Source organism: Balaenoptera borealis, assembly GCF_965194805.1.
Source record: "Balaenoptera borealis genome assembly, chromosome: 14".
NCBI classification, from domain to species: domain Eukaryota; kingdom Metazoa; phylum Chordata; class Mammalia; order Artiodactyla; family Balaenopteridae; genus Balaenoptera; species Balaenoptera borealis.
Window position 1 is genome coordinate 54283458 of NC_138875.1, and position 20184 is coordinate 54303641.

A 20184-nucleotide genomic window follows, 5' to 3' on the forward strand; every position below is an offset into this window, starting at 1 on the left:
TTTTAAAAATATTTAATACGTGCCTACTATGTGCTGTTGTTCTAGATACTTGGGATAACTTCAGTAAACAAAATAAAGATCCCTACCCTCATGGAGCTTACCTAGTGGAAGCCATTCTAAGCTCATAGAGTTGGTACAACAGGGTATTTTATTTATTTTTTGGCTGCGCTGCGTGGCATGCAGGATTCTAGTTCCCCCAACCAGGGATGGAACCCATGCTCCCTGCAGTGGGAGCGTGGACTCTTCACCACTGGACCACTGGGGAGTCCCTGGCACAACAGTTTAAAACCTATCTGCTAACCCTTATGTAGACTCAGTAAACACAGGCAGTGATGGAACCGTTGGCAGTGATGTGTGGAGTTGTACTGCGGATATTCTGTGTGGGATAATAATGCAACAAAATCAAGCTGTATTCCCATAGAAAACAATGCTCCAGCTTATAAGAGAGGACAAAGGGTACATTCTTAGATACAATGGAAGAAATAAAAGGAAGCCAAAGAAGAAAAGGCTTCTAAGGTGGTGAAGGAAATCACTGTCAATGGAACTTGACACAGTGGCAAAAGAGTAGCAAACAAAATTTCCATTTAGAGCTTTAGATGAGACTCTTCATGCAGAGAGTGAGGAATTCATGGAACAATAAGATTTAAAGGAACAAGCCAGGGCTTCCCTGGTGGCGCAGTGGTTAAGAATCCACCTGCCAATGCGGGGGACATGGGTTCGAACCCTGGTCCGGGAAGATCCCACATGCCGCAGAGCAACTAGGCCCGTGTGCCACAACTACTGAACCTGCGCGCCACAACTACTGAAGCCCGCGTGCCTAGAGCCCGTGCTCTGCAACAAGAGAAGCCACCACAATGAGAAGCCTGCGCACCACAACAAAGAGGAGTCCCTGCTGGCCGCAACCAGAGAAAAGCCCACACGCAGCAACGAAGACCCAACGCAGCCAAAAAAATAAAATAAGTAATAAAAATTTTAAATAAATAAATAAAAGAACAAGCCAATGTGGAAGAATTCTACTGGATTTCCTTAAGAAGGAAATGCAGCTTTGAATGTTGGTGAGTCTGTACCAAGGTGCAGGAAACCACCATCCTACTGACAGAGCAAATCAGAAAGTGTGCTCTCTTTCTGCAGCATGCACCTGAAACATAATGGAGGACAATTTAGACAATACAGAGCTTCCATCTATTTCTACTAACTCATCTAGGAATAAATCATATACTTGGTAGAAAAGAAGGCAATATTGCACAGTAGAACGAAAACTGATTTGAGCATAAACTATATATATGTATATAAATATATATGGGGGGAGGCAGACTATAGACATACAGACTTATATGTATACTTTACAAACCCAAACTTACAAAAGAACCACATTTACTCCAGTTGAGTTAGAGTAATAACCCACTTCTGCATGCTCCTTTGTTCCTATGATGAATTTTTTTCTTTTTGGCTATGCCACACAGCTTGTGGGAGGCTTGTGGGATCTTGGTTCCCCGACCAGGGATTGAACCCGGGCCCTCGGCAGTGAAAGCGCAGAGTCCTAATAACCACTGGACAGCTAGGGAATTCCCTGATGAATTAAATTTAGATAGGAAAGAAACTTGATTGGAAGAACATGCAAACACTGTCTCTGTAATGTGGGCTGTAGCTACAGTTTAGTTAGTGTAATAACCCAATTTTTTAGCTCATATAATAGTTGACATCAACACCCATCATGAAATATGCACCACAAAGCTAATTCCATTAAAAAGAAAAGTGGAAGTGTTGAAAATTCTCAGCCCAATACAAATGTACAGTTTACGGAAGAAGGAAAAAGATTAAAAAATCACCCTTTCCATCATTGCTCCTTATCCCTAAGGAAGGTGTCTTATAGGAAACAGTCTTGCTGTCAGTTATTCAGTCACATCAACGAGTCATGTGACCTTAGCAAATTACATATACTTACTGATCCTCAGTTTCTTTGTGTGTAATAAAAGCCTATCTTATGCATGATTCCTGTGTGTTTCTGGAATGCCTTTTCAAAGATTTAACTTAAACGTGAAAATGTATATGAATGTATAGCAAAGCATCTGACATAAAACAGGCTTTCTTGGGACTTCCCTGGTGGTCCAGTGGTAAAGAATCCGCCTTCCAATGCAGGGGACGGGGGTTCAATCCCTGGTCAGGGAACTAAGATCCCACGTGCTGCAGGGCAACTAAGTCCACACACCACAACTACTGAGCTCGCGTGCCTCAACGAGAGAGCCCGTGTGCTGCAAACTACAGAGCCCACGTGCTCTGAAGCCCACACGCCACAACTAGAGAGAAGCCCGTGTGCCAAAACAAAGAGCCCACGCCGCAATGAAAGATCCCACATGCCGCAACTGAGACCCGATGCAGCCAAAAAATTTTTTAAAAGAAAATAAATAAATAAAATCTAAAAATAAAAAATAAAACAGGCTTTCCTCCGTCTTTACCCAATACCTAACAGAAGGAGTGAATGGGTGGGAAAAAGAAAAAAGGACACAAAAAAGAAAATTATAAACTTCATACTACATCCACTTCTCATTTTTCCTCTTCTACTCTCCTCATTTTTGTTTCTCATTCCCAATCTTTTGACCTGTTTCCATTTCTCACACTGGGTCAGGGTAGGAAGCAAGTTTCACAGTGCCTAGCAAGCAGGTGGGAGGAACTAGGGAAGCTTCTGTCCTTAAATTAAGCTGAGTCCTAGCATCCTAATATGGAGCTCGTAACAGTAATTTTTCAATAGTGAAAAGCAGGGAAGGTGGGGAGGGAGGACAACTGGCAAGGCTACAGGTTATCCACTGTATAATCAGAGCGTTTAGTAGGCCAAGTATTTCATTTGCTCAAAGAGCTCAGCAAATTAAAAAAAAAAAAAAAAAACACAAAACTTAAAATCAATCAGAACATATTTACCACAGAAACACTGTTGTATCTTTATGTTAGGTTTTTACAAATAAACTCCAATGGGCTGCCCAGAAATCTAACCAAAAAGGCTAACCTTACGGAAAAGAACTTTTTCTGGGAAAAATATTCTGATTTTCCACCTTATAATTTTAGTTTCTTTTCTTTTCCTTCCTTCTCTTTCTTTCTACAAAATCTATTATGCAAACCTTAAAAAGCTAACCATTTTCAAATGCCCATGCTTATTTTGTTCTAAACGTTAACTACATGTATTAAAGAAAAATATCCAAAACAATTAGTCTGCGCTTTTGTCAATTAAAAAAGATGTTTTAATGTCAGTGACTCTTTTCCCGATACAATGCAGCAAAGCTGTCATCTCGTCATAACTACCTGTTAACTGATATCACAACTATGTGCTTCAATGAATCATTCAGTCCTTTTCTAATTTTACTGCAAAATAAATCTGAAATGTTTTTTTAAAAGCCTTGCTTTCAAATGTGTTTTCTTATAGTAAATCTTCTGTATAGGTGTTGTGGAGCCTGTGCATGTGAGTCACAAGTATCTGTAATGAACTAACATCTAGAAAAACATCAAGTCTTCCCGCCTAGAGAATTGAATCGGTTTACTTGAGGCTAAATCTATGTAGTACAAAGGGATTTATTAAAGCTGCAGATGTATCACACCCTAACACCCATCAAAAATCAGAGAAGTATTCTAATGGATTATCCCATTAAAAAGATCAATCTAAAAAATTTATAACAGCCTCATAATTATAGCCAGTTCCACCCAACTGTGAATTCCTAGAAGGTAGTAATCACGCTGCAATCATTTTTATAACATCAAAACTGGCATAGTATTTGTTGCACCACAGGTTTAATAAATGTCCACTTAATGAATGGAATACACTTTATTTGCCTGAGAAAGTCCAGTGTCAAGTCTGTGGGTCAGTTTTTTACCCTAACTTTTATTTACCTGGTATCTAATTTTATTTCAAATTCTAGACTCTAAAACATTTCCTTAAAATTTTATCAATATAAAAACTTCAACTGCAGTAGAGCCACATATTTAAATAAGGCTGAAAGAATATTAGAAAACATCTGGCCCAACTGTACCCCCGTTTCAAATGGTGAAGCTGAGGCCTATGAAGTTCAATGAATTGACCAAGGCCACACAGCTCTTCACTGTCACAAGTGGAATTAAAATCCAGATGGTCTTCTTTTAGTCTTGTCCTTATTACACCATGTTACCTTCTCTGCTCCTTTTCAAATGCCTGACTGCTATTAATTAAAAAGTATCCATAATATGAAAATACTAATTGCCTCAGAACAAATGTAAGAAATCAATAAACTTGGGACTTCCCTGGTGGCGCAGTGGTTGAGAATCCACCTGCCAATGCAGGGAACATGGGTTCAATCCCTAGTCCGGGAAGATCCCACATGCCGCGGAGCAACTAAGCCCGTGTGCCGTAACTACTGAGCCTGCGCTCTAGAGCCCACGAGCCACAACTCCTGTGCCCTCGTGCTGCAACTACTGAAGCCCGCGTGCCTGGAGCCCGTGCTCCGCAACAAGAGAAGCCCGCGCACCACAACAAAGAGTGGCTCCCGCTCTCCACAACTGGAGAAAGCCCGCACAGCAATGAAGACCCAACACAGCCAAAAAAAAATCAATAAACTTGCCATGAAACAGTTGTAAGTATTAACTTATGCAGCAAAAGCCACCAATTTTCTCCACCCCACCGCAATTTCTACTTAACGCTAAGAAACTAAAAGTTACATTAAAAAATTAGAGAAGTGACTAGCCTCTGTAATCAGTTTAAGAAAACCTAAGGTCTACATATATTGTTAGGAACAGAGGCTGAAACCAGACAATCTTTAGGTTTCAGTGGTCAGTCTTTTCCTCCCAGTACTTCCTGCCTCCACCCCCACCAATAATTCAGCAGACATACCCTATGACCTATGCATTCTTTCACAGATTACATCAAGAAAACAAGGATTTCTTTTTCTTTCTGTCCTTGGAATATACGAATATTATCACAATTATAATACTGACTGTCACTAATACCATGATAGGATACCCCCGCCAAAAAAAATGTTTTTTTAAATTTTTGGCTGCACTGTGTGGCATCAGGATCCCCGTTCTTCGACTAGAGATCGAACCTGCACTCCCTGCAATGGAAGCATGGAGTCTTAACCATTAGACCACCAGGGAAGTCCCCCAGATGTACTTTTTTTTTACAATCTAGGATCTTGGGCTTTCAACATTCACTAAAATAGTAAAAAAACACTTATTTAAAATAAACCTTACTAGAAACTAGTATAGCCCCAACTACAAAGAGTTTCCAGTTTATGTTAGAAATATCAAAATGACCTTTAAGTTCACATTTAAAGTTTAAACTTTTTAAACAGTTTTATAAAATCATTTTCTAGACCAAAACTTTTGAGGGTTAAAGATCTAAAGAACTTGTTTTAACATCAGCTTCTGAAAAAGTACTAAGCTACTTTTGTAAAATTTTACTACAGGTATACCTTAAAAACATGTTGTGTGGGGAGAAAGTCTCTATATATATACTCATAAATATACACAGAACCACATCCCTGAATACAACTCAAAAGGATTTATTCTATTAGAGACTGTTCTCAAAGATTCATATAAAACAGTTCCTTGCCACAGTGAGTTCTAAATCAAGTATATCACAGTCATGGAAAGAAATAATTAGAATGCAAGGAGAAACGTGCTTTGATACCAGTGTTCTGTGGGAGCACAGAGAAGGGGGTCAACACACCACTGTCTTGTTAAGTATGTGCCACGATAACAATGTGTACTTGTTAATGTTCAAGTGTACAGTCTTCCGTACTTCTTCCTTCCTTCTGGTTATACCAGTTTGAGAGCTACTTCTCCCAAAACTCTCTATTTCCCATCCCAAATTAGCCAAATCCTGAACCACTAAATTCCAAAGCCAGAACGAGCAACAGGAATTGTCTAGATTTTCCAACGGTAGTGGTAAACGAGAGGACAAGATGCTGCTGCTCTTTGCTTGGCACACTGAGCAACGTTTTAGAGGCAGCAAAATTTGCCTGCGGCCTCTTCCAGTCTGGGGCTTGCCATAGAGAGCTGATGCTGTATCTGCGTTTGCTGAGGTCCATCTTCTCACACCTCAGGAATAAAGAACAACAGGAAAAATAATCTAGGGTTCTTACTTGCAAAACTCCAGCAGTCACAGGGGATATGCCATGCACAGCTAGTTCTAGAAATAATCCCTTTTGAAGGTCTTCCACTTCCTGGAAGAAAAGCAGGGAGTCCAAAGAACCTGCATATCAGCTCTGCCACCCGCCAAGCAACAGTAACAGCAGCAGCACTTCGAAGAGACACGGGTTAAAACGGCACAGAGTATATGGTATACGCTTCAGAGAACCTGAAATCACATATATACTCAAATTAGGGAAACTGAAGGGCACTGCTGTCCCGGGTTGGGGGGTGGCGGGGGAGAGCAGAGGCATAGCTCAGCCCATCGGTAACCTCACTGTACATTATCCTGTACTCTGAAATTACAGGATTCCCTTTCTTTCCTGGAGTGAGCTTCAAGATCTTAAAGAGTAACACCAGGTAAACCTAACCCAGACCAGGATGTGTTGCTATCAAGTCTGCTAGTTCCAAGACAACAGTGGCGCTGCTGCAGCCAACGATTCCTTGGCACACAGACACGTTAAAATGATCCTGGCAGCGGCACTGGCTCTTCTCTTCCACCCTCTTGTTACTCTAGCTCCTTTTGCTAAATCTGCCTCTGAGTTTAGACAGGAGCTGGATGGTTCATAATCACCCAGCAGCTGTAGCTGAGCAATAGGCAGCCTAATTGTGGCGCCGGAGCAGCTGAGAGGAAGAAAAGAGAGACTACATACCCTACCATAGCCACATAAACCGCCGCACACACTACCAATCAAATACCAAGGTACTTTAACAGGAACAGATGATTTCCTTTAAAGAAAAGCAGTTGTACCTCGCTAGAGGAACTTGTATTTGTATTACAGACCTGTTTAAACGTGAACTGAAGGTGACCTAAGCCATGTAGGGTTCTGAACAATGGAAGATCTTAACTAAAACTTCCTGTAAATATTCACACAACAAAGCCAGCACCACAAACATCACCTTTGTAACATAACTGAAAGTTCCTGTGATATAAGAACTTGGTACAGCCATGATCTCCTCTTCAGCTCTACATTACCACAGTGCAAAGCAACCACGCCAACAACTACCACAGCAAGCCATTACACAAAGCAAGTAAAGTAGCATAAGGCAGCGATTCACAGCATTTTGGAAACTCCAACACCATAACGTCATTTGAAACAAAACACCATTTCTTTAGGTGCTATACAGCACATCTTCATAAAGTCTGAGTAAATGAAAACTTATTTTATGCTGAGAATTTTAAGACATCCTTAAGAATATCAAATCACAGGCTGAAATTACCAATCTAAAGAATTATTGTTCCAGAAAACTGAAAATGGATGAAAGACTTATTACCTTGATGCCATAGTTAAATTTTGAGTCTTAACTGTCATGTTATCATAATCTTCTGAAAAATAGGGCATATTTTATATTTGATGACAGAACAGTGTTCCCTAGTTTAATAAACATATTTTGATTACCTACTACTTGTCATGTACAACATACAAAACTGAAGAGGATTTAAAGTTAGTTAAACCTGGTGTATTTCCTCAAAATATTAACATAATTAACATATGTTATTTACCTGTGAAAGTAGTTACATACGCCAGCTGGTATTTCCCAGTTATGGTTTAATAGGTCTAACCCTGTTTGCAAAGGGCAGCCCAGCAGTATTCTAAAGTCAGTCACCAAATACTAAGTCCTTTAGCGAAACACCTTATACACTGTAAAGTACATTACACACAGGCTTCTTTAAAAAGGGAAAAAAAAAAGTTTCACATAAACTAAAACACAGACACAGAAAACCAATCATGGCTTAATGAACTATACACTTGAACTATACCACCATCAGGGTAAAGAACTTTGCCACCACTTCAGGAGCCAGGTCCCAATCACAGCCTCCTCCCTCCTCTTTTATCTTTACTTTTACAGAAATCACTTCCTTGCAGGTTTTTAAAAAATACAGTTTTACCCCCCGAGTTTGCATTCCTAGATACCAGACCTTAATACTGCTCTCTAAAAATGTTTGACGTTAGGCTTCTTTTTTTAACATAATGCTAATAGAAACTAATAATAAATAACGTCTACGCTAAACAGACTCACTAGATTAAGAGCTAAACATATTTATAAAGAAAAATTACATTAATAAATTATTTACTGCCTAAAAGGATGCAAATTTGAACTCTACATAAACAACTCTTAAAGCATGTGTCGGTAATATTTCATTTACACTGGGTCCTTGCTATCTTTTAGGATATTTATTCTTTTAACATTACATACCATGAAGGAGATTTATTTGCATAGACGTTGATTTTTCAGCTTGAGAATTCACTGATTTAAAAAAAAAAAAACTTGAACCATGTATTAATACTATACCTCAGCCATAAGACAAATTCCACCTATCCCAGAAGATAGGTCAAAGCTGTAATTTCACTTTCGGTTGAACAGAAAGGAGTCAATTTTGTGGTTTATGAAGTCAGCAAAAACGTACTGCAAAATTAAAGCTATTATAACATTATGGTGGTTACGGCAGAGTACATATTTTAAGAGCCCTTTTATACTTTATCCTGGAAACATGAATGTGAACTGTCTTGTACTTAGATTCAGATCAAAGTCATTTGTTTTTTTTCAAATTAGGACCCAGTGAATTGTCAACCAGCATTAAAAATCTCCACTGAGGTTTAGCTAATGTCCCAAAATTAAAATACAATTACACTTCCTTTTCTTAAAGGGTCAACTATGGCAGGGATCTAATATATTAGTAAAAACAGAACAAAACATAAATAATGAAATATAACTTTCTTACAGAATAGATGAAAATCACATGTGACACATACAAGATACTTGGCTTCTAATACAAGACACTCCTTCATTACCTGTCCATTCAAAATGTTTCCTGTCCACTGTGTGCCAACCATTGTGCTAGTTAATACATTAGATTTACCACATACTTTGCCTTAAATGCCTACAGTCACGTGTACCTATTTAGTAATATTTTCCTTACCGTGTAATTTAACCACAGATAATTTAACAGGATGGTTTAAACACACTTAGAATTATCAAGTTAACTTTGCCACTGCAATCCTGCAGTTGCAATGCACGAGTATACCACCATCATACACATGTATATGTGAGATCATCTATGTGAACACACATTCCGGTGGGAACATATACACATAATAAATGGCTTGAACATAAAAGTTTGATTCCAGTGGAGACTCAGCTTTTCATTTCCCTAACAATTTATAAATCGTCAGAACGTGTGTCATGCCGTGCCTGTTTTAATTAATGAAGCAGAAAATAATTCTACCAAATCCAAACCATGTTGGGTCCCACCCACTACAGAACAAAAATTAAAGCAGTCCCTACCCTACATCGGATTTGATTTTCTAAGAGCTTCTTAAAACAACGTTGCCCCATGCCCAATAAAGCAAAAGCTGGAAGCAATTATCAAGAAGAAAAACACACATTAAAACAAAATTTTCTGTAACACATGTCGACAGAGAACCGAACCAAATGGGAGACGGAGTGTCATAACACTAAAAGTGCACGCTGAACAGCATATTTCCCAACCCCCAACCCAAAACAAAGGAAAACTTTAACATGTTGCGGTTTTCAATCAAACCTAGCGCAGCGAGAGGCTCACCCGCTCGCCCCCCATCCCCCGCCCGCTCTCCCGGCACAGTTGCCACCCGGCGTCCGCCGACAGGCATACCCCCGACCCCGGGGACGGAAAGGGGCCGCTGCTCCCGCTCCTTACTTCGGCCAAAAGAAACCTCGCCGGCCCCTCGCCGGGCGGCCAGCACAACCTCAGAGACGCGGGTGCGGGTGTCCCGGCGCTCCCAGGACCTTAGGTCGGACTTGGGCGGGACCGGGAAGGAATGGACTGGGCGGAGACCGAGGCAGAGGGCGAGCAGGTAGCGCCGGGAAGGACACACGCCCGTCGGGCGAGCCGGGCCGGGGGAGGGGAGAAGTTTCTCCCCAACTTCCCGACTCGGAGCCGGCGGAGAGCGGCGGCGCCTCCGGGCGCTGGCAGGCGCCGGGCCTAGCGCTGCGGGGCCGGGATCGGCCGCCTCCTGCTCCGCCCGCGGGGCCCCGAAGCGTCCTTACCTGCGCTCCAGCCGCGCTCGTATGAGTCGCCGCAGCGGCGGGGAAGGGTGGCGGGGAGGGGGCGGCGGGCGGAGGGGAGGCCCGCGGGGCCCTCTCCGTCCTCCACCTCCTCGTCCCGGGCGCCGAGCGGCAGCGACGACGGCACAGCCGGCCGGGAACTCGCTACTTCAGGAGGGAATTCCCGGGCTCCCCAACCCCGCGGCCTCACGCTCCACCTCCTCCCCGCGCGGTACCCGCCCTCACTCCCGGCCCCGCCCCCCCGTGCAGGGGCGGGGGCGGGCTACCTGCGCGCGCGGCCGCCCGCTCACCGGAACTCGCGCCGCGCCCGACCGGGCTCCCGCGACCCCGCCTTCCGACGCCGGCGCGCGTCCCTTCGGGTTGCGGGCCGCCCTCCAGCCGTCCCGGTCGGCGGCGAGACCGAGTCACTAATCCCGACCCAACATGGCGGCGGGGTCCGGGGCGGATTCCCGAGGCGGCGCAGGCTGAGGGGGCGTGAGGAGGAGGCGCTTCTCCACACGGAAAGCAGGCCCACAGCGCCCCCTCCCCACGCGCGGAACCTGCGGCTCGGCTGCCGCGGAAGATAGGGTGGGGTGCCTCGGCCTTTCTCCTTTCCCCTCGCCCCGCTCTCTGTAGTGCCGAGGGCTTTGTTTTCGTGGGGGAGTACAGGAGTTTGGGGGTTGGCTGTTTGCTCTTCAGTACTATGCTTCCGCACCCTTTGTCGTGGATAGTAAAATCTCAGCCCAGCCAGGGGGGTGTTACTAACACCCTCATCACCAGCCTGATCGCCGTCCAGAAACGCTCGCGTCTGGCCTCCTTCCGATCCAGGGATCCTGTCCCAGCCCCAGGAGCTTCCTGTTGACTGTAGGTCGAACCAGCCTTGTCGGGAGAGGGAACCGAAGCCGAGTTTTGTTGGCGACTCTCCCAGTAATGGTGGCTTTGGCTTGTCTTGGGACAGCGTGTTCTCAGGCGATGCTGGCAACGTCCCAGATGAGGAACTGGGGCAGGTATTATTGTCCCGTTTGACAGCTGTGGAAACTGAGGCTGCCACCGCAACGAACGTGGAGCAGCCACGACTAGAATCCTGCTCATCTGAATCCAAGCACCTTTCCTACTGGCCTTGCAGCCAGTCGCTGAAGCAGAAGGAAGAGGGTCCAGAAGGTCCAGAATGAACTGGGAAAAAATGAGGGTCATTCAGTGTCCAGAAGGGCTGAATATTGAGTGTCTTCTGCTGAAATCACTTCTGCCCTGACAGACTCTCAGATTAACTTCCTCTTCGTATTTCCTCTTTGGTAGGGTTATCAGAACTATTAATGTTGGGATTGTTGGTTTCCTTTGTGGTTTTTAGCGAAATTCAGAATCATCTTCGACAAATAAGAAATGGTACAATCATATGTGTCAGTATTCTGGTATTCTAGAAACTTAGGAAATGCATATAAGGGTTTGAAAAAACATTTTTTTCAGCTCACTAAATGAGCCAAAGATAGGCATAGGCATTCACATTAACTAAAAGGTAACATCGTGCTTTATATGATTTAGCTGCTAAAACTTCATTTGCCCTTGACTGTCTTGGGCATTAAAATTTTCATGTAAATTTATATTTAGCTTTTTTTTTTTTAACTAGAAAATAAATTCCTTGAGCTGCTACTTTTCTAAACTTCTATGTAAAATAGAGATAGTATTTTTTTGTCCTAAACTCTCAGCCTCAAAAAAATCAACTCAAAAATACTAGTTTACTCCAGTTCAAGGGATGAAGTGGCTTTGAAGATGTTCTGTATGGAGTTTTAAAGATGGGAGAGGGTGTCGAAATCCTACATGTTTTGTTATACTCACTTATCTTCACTTTTCTTCCCTTAACCCTCATTTTAATTCTTTTTATTACTTCATTCCCTGTTTTCTCTTTTGGAATATTCATCTAACAACATCAAGCTTCAGTCTGTAAATATTCTGGAGACTTTTCAATCTGGAGTCTCACTTATCTCCAGGCGTATTTAAAACAAACGGGACAAAGAGAATCTCTAAAGCCTCACTGAGTTTGGTATAATAGAAATTGCTTTCAAGTGAAAATCTGTTCATTTGTGAAAAGGACAAATGAAGAAGCACACCCCTGTGTCCCTCCCACACAGCAGGGAGGTCTGGTATGTATGGGTTAAGGAGTGATAAGGAACCTAAATCATGGAATCCCTGGGCGAGTCTGCTGGATGAAAAAGCTAGGGGAAAACTTGAAATAAATCAATGAAATAGGTGAAGTCCCTACAAAAGTGAAACACATCGTTTACTTAAGTTTATTAATGCTTACAATTATTTGACTGATGGAAAGCCTGAAGGATTTGGAGTTTCGTTGGGGCCCACTCCCTCTCACCCTGGAACATGTGATTTTGCCAGGAAGTGGTTGTGTGTGGAATAAACCTCTCCTGCCTGTGTCGGTTATCTGCTGCTGTTGCTGCTTGCATCACTGAGGCTGTGATGATGATTTTCTCTTCCTGGTAACTAGAGAGCCTGCAGTCTTACACAGGTGCAGGCACTGGTCTCTGCTCTTTAATGACTATCCTCACTACCACCCCCTCCCCCCCAAACGCCTTCCACCATAACCATTCAAAGCTTGGATCTCCTTAAGTCACGGTGCCTCGGGTTATCTACACCACCTCAGCCTTGCCTCCTCCACCTGGCCAATTAGGGCAAATATGAGGAGCCCTCTAAACAAAGACAGGGAAAATCGAGCAAAAGGCAAGTATCCATCCTTGAATGTTAGGCTTGTTGTGCCAAGCTCTGTGGCGAGATGCCATACAATTTCTGCTGCCTTCATCACCTCCAGGACTGGTGCACACCTGGGCAAGGTCTGTCTAAGAGAAGCAATCCACTGGATGTATAAGGACACCTCCTACAATGAATAGATACAAGAAACGGCGATCTTATGTGAGCTGCAGCAAATCCAGCCCATCGTTTTGCCCTGTATTGTTGCTCTCTCCAGTGTCTAACTTATTGCCTGCCTGGTCTACAATCTTAGATTTCCACCTTGTGCCTGGTGTGCCTCCGCAGCTCCGGGACTATTTGTTGGAAATCTAGTCTTTGCTGTTGGAATCTATTTCGGCATCATCTAGGTTTATTTTTCTGACTTCAGTTCTTCCTAGTTCTCCTGTAGTTTCGTCCCAGGCCTGTTATACCTAGCGAAGTCCCTACCAGTGTCAGCAGCTCCAGCTCCCTGGGTACCACTCTGCCTGTTCCTAGATAGCCTTCGCCATAACTTCAGACTTTCATGCTCTCAACTTGGTTCATCACTCTGTTCTGTGACAGCAGTTTCTAAGCTGGATGGCACTTGGCATCTTCTCACATGCTGTCTGCCTTGCAGAATATAGCATGCAGTGGACACCTTTTGAGGGTGTCTGTTTAACCCAAGGTCCTCTACTCTGAGAACCAGTCCTCTCCCAATAGCCGGAGTGTAGCCCTTTGATCTGAGTACCCCCTACTCTCAGGCTCCAGCTTGGAATTTGGAATTTTGAGGGAGTGACACAAAGGTGACTCAGAGGTTATTCATGATGGTGTGGTGGAGTTCAGGGTCCAGTGGCATAAGGTGAGTGTCCAGGGGTAGGGAGGGTCCAGGAGCAGCAAGTGTGCAGTGCTGCTGGTGCCTGCATCCTAAGCAGACCATCCCTATGGCAGGACCTGGACTCTGCCCCGCCTCCCTTGGTTCCTGCCTGAGCCTGCTCCACCAATCCTCCTGTTCATTCTCTAAACTTCCAAAATTAAGTTCTCTTTCTGCTTAAATTAAGTGGAGACCTTCTGTTCTTTGCAAATAAGAGCCACTGTTAGTTTCTGCTACTTACTCATACTGCTGACAGTAAACTCAAGTGCTGTGAGGGCAGCACCTCCTGCCCCCTGCACACAATGGGGGTGGGTGAGGGCTGGGGGAGCTGGTTTTCAGAGAGAGGATGAAGCAGATGCATAGTGAGAAGCTTTTCTGGGGATAAGAGCTTGTAGGACCCCAATGCTAACTCTAGTTGCCTTGAGCCACATGTAACACCCCAAGAGTAGAACATAGCTGGCAAATCAGTCCCTCCTCCAGCTGCCAGGGGCAGTCATTGCTTTTTTTTTTTTTTAATTTTTTATTTATTTTTGGCTGTGTTGGGTCTTCGTTGCAGTGTGAGGGCTTTTCATTGTGGTGGCTTCTCTTGTTGTGGAGCATGGGCTCTAGGTGTGCAGGCTTCAGTAGTTGCAGCACGTGGGCTCAGTAGTTGTGCCTCGCGAGCTCTAGAGCGCAGGCTCAGTAGTTGTGGCGCACGGGCTTAGTTGCTCTGAGGCATGTGGGATCTTCCCAGACCAGGGATCGAACCTGTGTCCCCTGCATTGACAGGTGGATTCTTAACCACTGTGCCACCAGGGAAGTCCAGTCATTGCTTTTACATTGCAGCAGGCATCTACCCTTTCTCCCAGAGCACTACCTCCGTCCTCAAAATCCTTCTCAACACAACGATTCAGGCAGCAAACACCTGAAATTGATGTTAGATGTTGAAACCCATTTGATACCTCTGCCCTATAGGCTTATAATTTCCTCCCAAGATCTATATGTGCAAGTCCTGTAGCCATTCCCAAGTGTTTGACCTGATACATTAAGCTGATGTGTGGTCAGTGTCTCTGACAGTGAGTATAAACACCACTGAAATTGCTACCAGATTGCTACTTCCTGGAAATCTTTACAAATGGGTTATAAAAAGTAGAACATAACTTTGCTTAAAGGCAAGAAGTTAGAATGTTTACCTACGTCAAAGGTTTAGAAAAGAAACTATAAATCAGTCATGCTCTTATCTCTTAAATAAACTAACATCAGATCATGAAACATAAAGGACTGGAATCAGGGAACTCTTTTTTATTAGATATTTTGCAAGCTAACACTGCAGTTGGGGTTTAAAAATACGTTTGGAATGAATCTATGTCTTTGAAAAACTCTTTTAACATTGTTTTAAAGCTAGACTTTCTTTTTGCACTTTCAGTGGTATAGATCATTATTTTTTGCATTGTGTCTGAGCAATTAAAATCTGACAAGATCTTATTATATGAGGTACACCATAATGCACTTTTAATTCTTTAGCAAAGTGTATTTACGCTTCTTTTACTTGTATATGAAGAAGGCTTTTGAGTACTTGGAATAGCTACTTAATTGCTCTTCTTTCTAGGGGAATATCTTACATAACAAATATCTAACATAAGATCTATGCTTTGATGAAATGTCTTAGGTCATGTGAATGAATTAATGTGACTGCAACACCGATACCAGGGTTGTAAAAACCATGGCTGTCTCTTATTGAGCCCTTACCATATGCCAGGTGCTTTACCTGAGTCATTCACTGAATCCTCATAATCACTCTGGAGGTTAGTAGTAGTATTCCCATTTGCAGATTGGATCCCATTGCAGAAAAGAAATTATTTTTTAAATGTATTTCAATGACTATGTAAAACAGCATTTGTTTCTCCAAATTCTAAAATAATTAAAATTGGTAAACTGCCTTTATAATTAGGAAATATAAATAAGAAATGTGGGATTCTACAAATTTCATAGGAAATTCTTTAATGTGTAATTTTGTATCTCTAAGAAAGGGTTGGGGACAAACTTAAAAAGATGTATGAGATTAACCTAAAAAGAATGAATTCAATTCAGAAAAAACTATGAATTGAATATTAACTTTCTGGAGATTAGTATTTGGCATCTATCAAGGCAGTCTTCCAATGACACCTCCCTCGAACCATGGTCTTCAGTTGAAGAACCAAATATCTGAGAAATGACTATATGTACAGCATATATAATTACCTGGCCAAATAAAAAGTATGTAGGTTAAATGAATGTTAAGGTTTATATTTTAATCTGCCAAGGCTAGGTAACTGTAGTTAAGCCTTCCATGGTAACATAACTCAGTGATTAGAGTCAGTGAAACAGCTAGTCACCCAAACTAGGTAAGGTTGTTTAATATTTTAAAAATCAGCTGATTCATTCATAAAGCATTCATAGACTATCTCCTGACAAATTCTGTATGTTTCAGTTTATGCTGTATTAAAAGAGATCTTATGACTTTATTAACTTGAAGGATTGGAAAATTAATGGCAGTATACTTTCTTTGTATTGAAATTCAACAAATTAAATATTAATAGATTTTCAAAGATTTTATGTGGATTTTTTTTTCAGGGAAAAAGGAATTAATATCCTACCAAATTTAATGTTAAAATACATAGTTTTCTTTTGGATATTCATTGGAGACTAATACAATCATTTTTACATTTTATACCTAATTTAATTTAAAAAATTTTTTTGTTTTGCTTAAAAGAGCTAGCCACTATTTTTTAAAATTATCTTTTAGCTTTATTGTCATTATCATCATTTTCATTTCTTTATAGTGGACTAATCTACAACCATTTCAAATTTTTGAGCCCTGAGTTCTGGTCATTAATTCCTGTGGGCCTATGTCCTTCTGAATATTTGAAAGCATGTTTACTAAAGAATCAACAGCCATGCACTGAAGAATCAAAGCGTACAATGACTCACACTAAAGAGGATGCTATTTAAATAATCCAAATGTGACTAACTTCAAAGTAGAGATTTTTTTTTTTGGACACCTGGTAATTTTGGCATAAAATAGAAAATTGGCATTCATGCTCATTTCACGTAAAATTAATTCCAACAAGTTAAAATAGAAGCAGAGCTGGGGACCAAGGAATGGATGTTTTGTTTTGAAAACCAGACTGGAAATTCTGTTTATATTATAGTAAGGCCCTTTTAAAATTTATTTGAACTTCTGTTCAGGAAAATATTTAGATTTTCCTTAGCCCTCTTAAGGACCTATTGTCTAGTTGTGGATTTTATTTGAAAACCTTGAAACAGAAAAAAAAAATTCTTCCTTTTGTCAAAGTCTCCAAGCCTCACATATTCTCTTTAAAAATCACCAGTCTCATTTCCTTTGAGATGATGAGCTATACATCCAAAGAACAAAGCATTTCCTGAGTCTGTTTAGAGTACATAGGATTAGTTCCTAAGTGTTTGTCATGTACCCTCAAGAACCTGGTAGAAAGTAAAAAACAAAACAAGAAAGCCAGAAACCTCCCAAAGAATATAGAAATTTATATAAAATCTTGAGATGGTAAATAGCACAGAATTACGTAAAGTCCTAGCAAGTATTTGATAAATTTGGTCATTTAGACGTATAAACACTTATTAAGTTTTACATTCCTTAAGACAGAAAGCTATGACAGTGGAAAGATGTTTGGACTGGGAATAAATACTAATTCTGGTCCAACTGCTAGTGGATATGGGGTTTCTTTTCTTTTCTTTTTTTTTTAATTTGTTTGTCATTTATTTTTATTATTGAGCTGTAATTATTCTTTGTACATTCTGGATACAAGTGCCTTATGAGACATAATGATTTGCAGGAATGTTCTCCCATTCTGTGGGTTGTCTTTTCACTTTTTAAAAATTATTTATTTATTTTTGGCTGCGTTGGGTCTTGTTGCTGCGCACGGGCTTCCTCTAGTTGTGGCGAGTGGGGCCTACTCTTCTTTGCGGTGCGCGGGCTTCTCATTTCGGTGGCTTCTCTTATTGCAGAGCACAGGCTCTAGGTGCGCGGGCTTCAGCAGTTGTGGCGCACGGGCTTAGTTGCTCCACGGCATGTGGGATCTTCCCGGACCAGGGATTGAACCCGTGTCCCCTGCATTGGCAGGTGGATTCCTAACCACTGTGCCACCAGGGAAGTCCTGGACAGGGGGTTTCTTTAGGGGTGAAGAAAGTATCCTGGAATCAGATAGTGGTAATGGTTGCACAACTTTGTGAATAAACTAAAAACCACTGAATTGTACACTTCAAAGGGTGAATTTTGTGGCATGTAAATTGTATCTTGATTAAAAGAAAATTCTGGTTCCAGAATTTTATGCCCTTCTGTAACTATGTAATCTTTTTTCCCCAGCTTTATTGAGGTATAATTGACACATAACATTGTGTAAGTTTAAGGCTTGCAAGGTGATGATTTTGATACCCGTATATATTGTGAAATGATTACCACAATAAGGTTAGTTAGCACATCAAACACCATTTATGCTACATAGACTAGATCAAAGGAATAAAGTACATAAATGTAGGGAAGTAAATGCCATTATGTAATTTCCAATGGAAAGAGTAGGATACTGGGACAACTGACTATCCATTTGGAGAAAGAAAAATTTCTCTTGAAGGTTTTGTGTAAATTTATTGGCCATTCATATTTCTAATTTTGTGAACTGTCCTTTACCAACTTTGCATTTAGGTGTTATTGTCTTTATGAATTTGTAAGTGTCCTATTTTGAGATTGTGAATTCTTCATTTTTCATAAACGATGGCAACATTTCCTCCAAGTTTTCATGTGCCATTTAACTTTATTTGTAGGTTTTCTTTTAATACAGAGAACTTGAGAAATATTTTATTCCATTTATCAGTCTCTTCCTTTTTGGTTTCTTTTAAATCACCAGTCTTAAAATTTCCTTTCCAACCTAAAATTATTTATATATATTTTCCTAGTATTTTTGTGATTTTATTTTGCATTAAAAAATTTAGTCCGTTTGAATATGTTTGATGTTGTAGGACATGAAGTAGCAATCTTATTTTTCTTTTTTTTTCTAAATGGATAGTCAGTTGTCCCACTATTCTCTTCTTTCCACTTTATCTCTTTTTCTTGCCTGATTGTTCTGACTAGGAGTTCCAGGACTAGGTTGAATAGGAATTGTGAGAGTGGGCACTTTTGTCTCATTCCTGATTTTATAGGAAAAGCTTTTCACTTTTCACTATTGAGTGTGATATTAGCTATGAGTTTCTTAGATATAGTTTATATTATGTGAGCTATGTTCCTTCTACACTCAATTTCTTGAGAGCTTTGATCATGAAAGGGTGTTGAATTTTGTCAAATGTTTTTTCTGCATCTATTGAGATCATATAATTTTTATCCTTCATTCTATTAATGTGATGTATCACGTTTCTTAGCTATATAATCTTAAGTAAGTTTCCCAGGTTCTTAAGACTTCAGTTTTTCCACTGTAAGTGAAGGGGTTTTATTAGAGCAATGCTTTTTACACCGTGGTTTGCAGTCCTTAGTGAGTGGCAAAATCAATTTAGTGGAGGGCAACCAGCATCTTAAAAAAAAAGAAAAAGAAACAAATATCTGAGTGTATTGCATATAAGAAGGATTATTTTGCCAAACTCTTATTTCCCTTATATGCAAATACATAAGGAGTAATGATGTAAAATATGTTTTTTTTTCACTGTTGGTTACAATAAAAAAGTTAGCTGATTTGTAATCTCCTTCTTATAAAATTCTGTCAATTTACACTGTTCAATTTGGTAGCAGCAAAATCTCCAATCCTTACTGCAAACTCTGAAGCAGTATAATCATTATGATCCTTCCCATTTTATGGGCAAAGAAAATGCGGGAAAGAGAAGTTAATAATTAAGACAAAAACATACAGCTAAAAGTGGTAGAGCTGGTAATTGAACCCAAGTAGCTTAATTTTAGAGCCGCCACTTTTAACCACTATATCATTCTATCTAGAATTCTGGCAATAAATTTTTAAAGTTTTAAATTGACCTACAATCCTGTAGCCCTTCTCCACTTAATATTATAGAATTTTGTATTTTTGGTGTTGAATATTGGTTTAAAAAATATGAGTTTCCTTGATATTAAATAAACCTTATTTGAGAAATCATTAAAAAGGGTGGGGGAGGGAGTATCAACACATCAGTTCAGACCATCAACTCTCTTCTTAACGCCCTTTGTAGATCCCAAGATTTTGGCTGGGTAGTAGAAACTTTTCACTTAAAAACAAAGGTGTTTCTGCAATAAAGAATCTTCCCCTAAGAATAAAGCTCCTATAATTCCTTTGCTACATTCTATTGAAATAACGAGTTGTTCAACTTTAGTTCAGTTGAATTTGGCCACAAAAATATCTAGTATTTTTCCTCAGATCAGAATTGTTCTAATTAGCTCCCCAGGAAGGCAAAAGATCATA

General features: G+C 40.9%; 1 protein-coding gene and 1 long non-coding RNA gene across 6 annotated transcripts in view; one reads left to right on the forward strand and one right to left on the reverse strand.

Annotated features, from left to right (window-relative positions):
- YES1 (YES proto-oncogene 1, Src family tyrosine kinase) overlaps positions 1 to 10611 on the reverse strand; it is a 77371-nt gene extending 66760 nt beyond the window's left edge. The window contains exon 1 of one of the 5 annotated variants that reach the window (XM_082353588.1): positions 10485 to 10611. The gene's annotated coding sequence lies outside the window, so the exon portion shown is untranslated. Of the gene's footprint in view, positions 1 to 6101; positions 6280 to 9826; positions 9845 to 10176; positions 10311 to 10484 lie in introns of those variants that run through there. The other 4 variants (XM_082353585.1, XM_082353586.1, XM_082353590.1 and 1 more) reach the window with 4 other exon arrangements.
- Positions 1 to 20184, forward strand: part of LOC309610599 — a 504212-nt gene that overhangs the window by 165919 nt on the left and 318109 nt on the right. The gene's annotated exons all lie outside the window — the stretch shown is intronic.